The 7,462-nt window shown below is 41.6% G+C and overlaps 1 pseudogene; it reads right to left on the bottom strand.

The window, feature by feature from the left end:
- Positions 1–3,603: 3,603 nt before the first annotated feature.
- Positions 3,604–4,207, bottom strand: LOC103076148 (ras-related protein Rab-9A pseudogene; annotated as a pseudogene).
- Positions 4,208–7,462: the final 3,255 nt, after the last annotated feature.

Genomic DNA, 7,462 nt, shown 5'->3' with positions numbered 1-7,462 from the left:
CTCCACAGCAATTAGATTGGTGACTCAACATTAGTTCCAAATTAGGAAAAAAAAAAATCACTGAATTCAGAGCACTTACCAAACTCACTACTACAACTGGGCTCTAGAGCGCAGGCTCAGTAGTTGTGGCACACAGGTTTAATTGCTCCGCGACATGTGGGATCTTCCCGGGCCAGGGCTTGAACCTGTGTCTCCTGCATTGGCAGGCGGATTCTTAACCACTGTGCCACCAGGGAAGCCCTATGTATTTCCTATAAATCACAATATCGCAACATGTAATAGGCCTGGTACAGCGCTTGGCATTTAGTAAGCAGCTAATGTTGCTCGTGAAGTTGGGGCAAATTCCCTTAGAATGAGACCCTGGAAGGAAGCTCAGTGATTGATGTCTCAGATGACTGGTCTGCAGTGTCAGAATTACACTGGCATAAACCACTCAAATATGCACCAAACAGAACCTATTTATCAATGGAAGTAAGGAAATCCTCAATTATCCTTTCTTTTTCTCATGTGTGATAGAGAAGTCTGTGGTCAAAGTCCAACACTTGGGATAAGTCCAGCACTCTAGGACAAACATAACCAAGGTAGCAGAACTAGAACCTCAGATACTCAGAGCCACGGGTGAAGGAAGGAGGGGAGCCAGGAGTGGCCTCTGATCACGGCCAACTTTCCTGCATCTCTAGGGCTGGATGTCCCCTGAATTCATAAAGAAGTGCAGCTTCATTGCCAGGGGTCAGAATAGGCAATTAAAAAAAAATTTAAAAGAAATGTATTCTAATTCACAGAAGAACAAAAAAATTAAACTAATGAGAACTGCCGTGTAGATTATCTTTAACTGGGGACTACGGGGCTATCACCAGTGAATATTATTTTTGTAAATTCTCTCCCACCACCATTAGAAAGAAGACACAAGAGCTAATCATCCTTATGATCACAATAAAGCCATTGCCACCAGCACCATCCCCTCACAGCAGTCTCTTTGTATAGGGATTCTGAGACTGGGTGAGTGGCTCTAAGAACTATGCAGAAGAAACAAGTGAATGCAGACAAGTCAAGGTGCCCCCCTGGAGATGTGAATGCCTACTGTTCTGATCTTGGATCAGTCAATGACCTTGACCTTGGAAAAATCATCCAATTTTCCCAGGGCCTAAAGAGCAATGGGATCCCTTCTTACTCTGAGACCTCGTGACTTGCCTCCTCTCCTCAGGGAGCTGTCCATCTAAGGGAGTGAAGAGTGAGTAATCCTTCTACCCTCTAGGTATCACCTTGTATCTCATAGGAATGGGGACTAATTTCAGATACTTCCTTCTAGGTCTCTTGGGAAAGCAATGACCTCACACCTTTGTGCTCAGTGAAAACCATGGGCTCTAGAAACAGGAAGACCTTGATTCATACCCTGACTCAGGTTTTAGTTGTGTGACCTTTAGTGGTGAGACCTTAATCTCCCTGACCTTCTAGACTCCTGGTCTGAAAACTGGGAACAAGAACCCACCTTAGGATTGTTATCAGGAATAAATGAGACAATACATGTAAAAGTGCCGAGCACATTGCCTAGTGCAGTGTAAGTATCAACAATGCTGCTGCTGCTGCTAATTTGACTTAAAATCTTGGAGCTGGGAAGAGCCTCAAGGGATGATCAGATCCAGGTTTCTATCTTTAGGCAGAATCTAAGGATGTCCTCTTACAGATAAGGCAAAATAAATAAATACAGAAAATTAAAGAAATGAGAAAATGGCTATTTCCTCCAATAAATGAGACCCCGGGGGGGGGGTTCCTCTTTTTTTTTCCCCCAAGGAGGTCAAGAGCTATCAGGGGCTATGTTTTCCTCAAAGGCCTCATTGTCTCCTCCTGAAGCATGCACCAGGATCACATCACCTTCCCTGTTATGCTATCTTCTGGGGCAAATTCATAGAGGCACTGCAGGTTTGCTATGGGAGTTTTTGAAATTTTCATCTTAAATTTATAGCTGATGAGTATAACTCGCCCTGAGCTTCATCATATTGTAAGCTAACTATCATGTTAAAAAACAATTACATTTCTGCCAGTGGCACTATGAGTGGTCAGAATTTCTTTTTTTTCCAGTTTCACAAGAAAACAGATGAGTACACTGACTGACGTACTCAAGGAATTTTTTTTTTTTACTCTTTAAATCCTGAGTGGCTGTGAGAGTCGAGACTGAGACTGGAATACAGCCAGGTCCCTGTGAGGAATGCACATTCCGAGAAAGGATAAGTTGGGGGAAACCACCCAGTGGCACAGGAGATAAGAGGGGAGCTTTTCCTGGGAATCCTTCTGAGAAACAGAATCCCTGGCCTAATGTATGGATAATGTTTTCGTTTGTGGGATACGAACCCCCAAGCCAAAAAATAAATATCAAATGGTATTAGACCGGTATTACATCTGGGTTCCCTGATTGAAGCACTGCATAGAATGCTCTCAAAAAGCCCTGCTGAAGAGGAGCTCAAAATAAGTTACTAGAAACACATGAAGAAATGATCCCTTTCCACACCGGAAGACACAAACTGGAGGAGTACAACCCCCAGAACTTCAACTATAGAACAATCTAAAAGAGACTAAAAATGGGAATTTTTCAATGATTGAAGAACGAAAAGGAAAGAAAAGAACACGAAAGTCTCGTGCTAAGAACCAAGTAGAACCAGACATAAAAATATAAATGAAAATAGTCTCATTGACTTGGTCAAACAATAGATTAAATGCAGATGCAGAGACAGTTTATGAATTGAGGAAATAAATGTAAATGACAGAGAGATAATGAAATGGAAAAGCGGAGAAAAATTAAGACACCTGAACAATGGAACGTGAAGCTCCAAAATATGACTTACAGGAGTTCCAGGAGGAGAGACGAGACAAAATTGAGAGAAGCGGTATTTTAGGAGACACCGAGTCTGAGTTTTCCAGAACTGATAAGAGGTAGCAAGCATAGATTCAAGAAACACAGGTACTGAACAGGATAAATAATGACAAACTTACCCCTAGACACAGTAACTGAACAAAAGAAAGACAGAAAAATCTGAAAAGTAGCAAAAAGGAGAGGACGTCCCAAGGGGCAAGTCAACCGTAAGCCGACTTCTCAACAGCAACGACAGAGGCCATGGAATAGACCCTTGACCTTCTTTTTTTTTTTTTTTACAGTGCAAATGCATTGGATTTTAATCTTTAATATCTAACATTGCTTTAGGACATGTTTTCTCTGAACCAGAAACAGAATGCTAATTGCATAAAAATATACACATAGAAAAAGTAGTTGTCCATTTTCCCGGGGAAAAGACAGTAACTTCTAGAATACTCAAGTGTTTTGTTTTAATTATAAAGCCTTGGTCATCTCATTTATTAGCTCTGTAACATGCATATTTAAACATTATTAGACAACCGTTAACAATTTATAGATGTAAGGTGCCATTACTGAGTAAGTAGATTCTCCTGTGAGTGGATGTGTCCCTTCTCCCACCACCAAGGCAGCAATATGGTTAGTTTAATTTCATGAGTACATGATCCATTGCTGCAAACGCTAATTCTCTCCTCCACCCTGTGCTTATCTGTGCATGTATGTGAGCTGGTTAGATCGCACAGGCAACCTCTCTAACTTCACGAGTAAGAGGAGCTGGGCTTGGGCTTTCGATGCAGACTGACCGTGTCTGTCTGCATCAAGTGATCTGGCCTATCCTCGGTAGCAAGCGCTCTCTGAACTGCTTCCTCAAAGGCCGCTGCGACATTCGTGGCATCTTTTGCACTTGTTGTAAAGTAAGAATAGTCGCCGTTGTCCCTGCACCAGGCTTGTGCTTCTTCTGCAGACACCTGCCGCTCTCTGATGTCAACCTTGTTACCCAAAATCACAGAAGGAAAGCTTTCGGGCTCTTTTACATCCGCATATGAATTCTTTTTTCCAGTTACTCAAGTTCTGGAAGCTTTGAGAATCATCAAGGCAGGCAACAGTCAGAACCTCTGTAAAATGGCGTCCTTAGGCTTCTGAATCGCTCTTGACCGGACGTGTCCCAAATCTGCATGGTAACAAAATGTCCATCCACCTCCAAATCTTTACTTAAAAATTCCACACCTATTGTATGGAAGAGCTGGGTATCAAACTTATTAGTCACATATCTGTTCATTCGAGAACTCTTCCAACTCCACCATCTCCAAGGAGAATTACTTTAAAAAGCAATGATTTTCCTGCCATTATTAATCTCAAGATCTCTGATTTCAGCACCTTTAATTGTTCAGTTCAAACATCATCATTATCTCTAGGACTGTCTGGAAGATTCACCTGGACACGGACAACAGGGAAAGCGGTTCACCACTGTGCCGGGCTCATTATAGGAGGGCAGGGAGTTTCTCGCGGCCACACGGAGGAAGCCTGGGAGCTCCTGTCCAGTCAAGGACCCAGCAGGCAGGACGCGTCGGTGGCACTGCCGACCCTCGAACTTCTGAAAGAATTGCCATTAAACTAAATTTCCATTCTCAGTTAAATTCTAGCTCCAGAATGAGGAGGAAATGTAATTCACAGAGGAAAAAAAAGGTAGTTTACCACAAACCTTTGCTGAGAGATCTCCTCACATTTCCCTCTCAGGAAGAGGGAAGTTAAACCCAGGAGGAAGTGGGGGGCGGGGGGCGGGGATGCAAGAGGCAGCCATAAGAAGGGGCACTGATGAACGTGTGAGAAGCAGAAGGAAGCATTAAGTCCGTAGAACAACGATAATAGTGACTAATTGGAGGTATATTAAGACAAGGCGTGTACAAGATTGTTTTCAGACATCAAATTTTTATTTTAGACATCAAAATATGAAGGAAGGGGCTTCCCTGGTGGCCCAGTGGTTAAGAATCCGCCTGCCAACGCAGGGCACACGGGTTCGAGCCCTGGTCTAGGAAGATCCCACATGCCGCGGAGCAACTAAACCCTTGCGCCACAACTACTGAGCCTGTGCTCTAGAGCCTGTGAGCCACAACTACTGAAGCCCGCGCACCTAGAGCCTGTGCTCCACAACGAGAAGTCACCGCAATGAGAAGACCATGAGCTGCAACCAAAGAGTAGCCACCGCTCGCTGCAACTAGTGAAAGCCCGCGCAGCAACCAAGACCCAACACAGACAAAAATAAATAAATTTTTTTTAAAAAAGAAAAAAAAAATTAAATATGAAGGAAAACCTGTATGAGAAGGAAAATTAATCATGGTTACCTCATGGTGTAAATCGCTTGGATATATGCATGGTAATGAACATATTCAAGTACTGCGTTGGCCAAAAAGTTTGTTCAGTTAATGAATACGTTGTTCAAGAAAGTTCTTGGTGAAAATGAAAAATGTGTCTTATTTTTACTTAAAACTGAACGAACTTTTTGACCAACCCTATACTTACCTGATGTTAGGCCTACATTGAAGGGATGGGAATGCGTGGGGAGTGTGTGTGTGTGTGTGTGTGTGGTGGGAAACAGGGAGAACAGAGCTAAATCTTCCTTCTCCACAGTGTAAAATTAGAGGATAATGCCCCAAACTCATGTTATTTACAAAAAATGAAGGTGAACACCAAAATAGTCTGCTAAAAAGGATGAACTAGGCGACTGGGGAGAGGAATAGGGCAGGGCACTGTTCTTTTTTCCTCTGTAATAAGCACTGTAAACATGTTTGACCATATGTGCAGGTGTAGCTCATAAAAAACAACTTAAAAATATGAATATAAAAAATTTTTTAAATCTTTTGAATAAATCTTGCTGGCAACTTTCTGTGCTAGGGTGGCATCATACATTTTTATTATCACACATTTTTATTATTTTGCAAAGGGTCTTCTATGCTCACACTTTATCTTCTAGAGCTTATTGTAGAAGTATGACACTCAGAAAACTCATCAAAGCAACAATGACCTGAATGCATTCTTTGTTCCAATGGAAATGTTCCCATTTCAATAACTATTAGCTTTTAATTATACAATAATCACCTAAAAGTTTCAAAAACCCCTCATTGTTGTATAAAAACTCTTTCCAAGAAAGGGTAAAAGGCATTTTGAGAATATGAAATTCTTTCATAAATAAAGGGTTAGTAGTGTATAATTTTAGGGGACAGTTCACATCAACCCACAAAATAAATTTAAATTTTCAAGAATATGCTAGTAATCAGATGCAGAAAAACAAACATCATATGATATCACTTATGTGTGAAATAAGATGATACAAATGAACTTATTTACAAAACAGAGACAGACTTAGAAAACAAACTTATGGTTATCGAAGGGGAAAGAGGCGGGGAGGGATAAATTAGGAGTTTGGGATTAATGTATACACTACTATATACAAAATAGATAAGCAACAAGGACCTACTGTATAGCACAGGAGACCTTACTCAATATTCTGTAATAACCTATACAGGAAAAGAATCTGAAAAAGAATGGATATATGTATATGTATAACTGAATCACTTTGCTGTATGCCTGAGACTAACACAACACTGTGAATCAACTATACTCCAACATAAAATAAAAAATTTAAAACAGATTATGCTAATATTGTCTCTCAAGATTCAAAAGTAAATTAAGACTTTATTATAATTATGCATGTCATTTCTAATAATTGACACATTTTACATATATGTATTTAGAAAGAAAAAATAAATTTAAGAGGGAAAACAGTAATGAGTCCACAAATGAGAGCACAGGGAGGAAATATGCTCTTTGCCATTAGAATAATCTTAGAGGTACTTCCTGTAATCCTCCCTTGTCTACCTTTCAGAAGGCAATTTTTACAAAATCAAAAAACACAGACAAAATATGGTGAGATGACTGAATGTTAGGAGGCAGAATTGAATCTCCGTAGGTTATACTTCCTTTGGGGGTACTGCTTATTTTCCAGGGAAGGACTGTGGGTGTGCCGTGCTGGATATTACCCTTCTTGCAGGAGCCCCATGCTCCACAAGTGCTGGATCTCAGTGCAGGGCCACCACTGCAGGAGGGGAAGAGCAAGGTGGAACCTTGGCGTTGGCTGATCTGTGTCCCATGGGGAGCTCTTCTGTGGGGACTTCCACAAATGACAGCATGTGTGCAAGCAGAGTTGCAGAGTTCTAAAGGACCCAGAAGGGGCACAGTAGAAAAGCCCTGGGCTACTGCTATCGACGGAACCTCTCTGTAGCCATAGACTGTGAAGGTCGGTAATATTTGAGTTACAATAAAATATATACGAACCCGGGCTGTTCATTCACCAAGTTTTTATTGAGCACCTACTCTGTGCCCAGCACTGCACTAGGTGCCATGGAGAATACAAGAGAAGATACAGTGTCCGCCCTCAAGGAGCTTACAAAACTAGAGGCAGAAATCAGATGTACATGTGACTCAGGCAGCATGTGATATATACAAAGAGTACAACTACAGATAATGTAGTGGCGAAGAGACACCCGAGATCCTCAGCGGCTGGGAAGAGTCTCTTAGAGCAGGGGAGGAGTTAAAACTGGCTAAGCAGGGGGGGGGGGG

Source organism: Lipotes vexillifer, unplaced genomic scaffold (assembly GCF_000442215.2).
Source record: "Lipotes vexillifer unplaced genomic scaffold, Lipotes_vexillifer_v1.1 scaffold657, whole genome shotgun sequence".
NCBI classification, from domain to species: Eukaryota; Metazoa; Chordata; class Mammalia; order Artiodactyla; family Lipotidae; genus Lipotes; species Lipotes vexillifer.
This window is presented reverse-complemented; position numbering and strand designations above follow the sequence as displayed.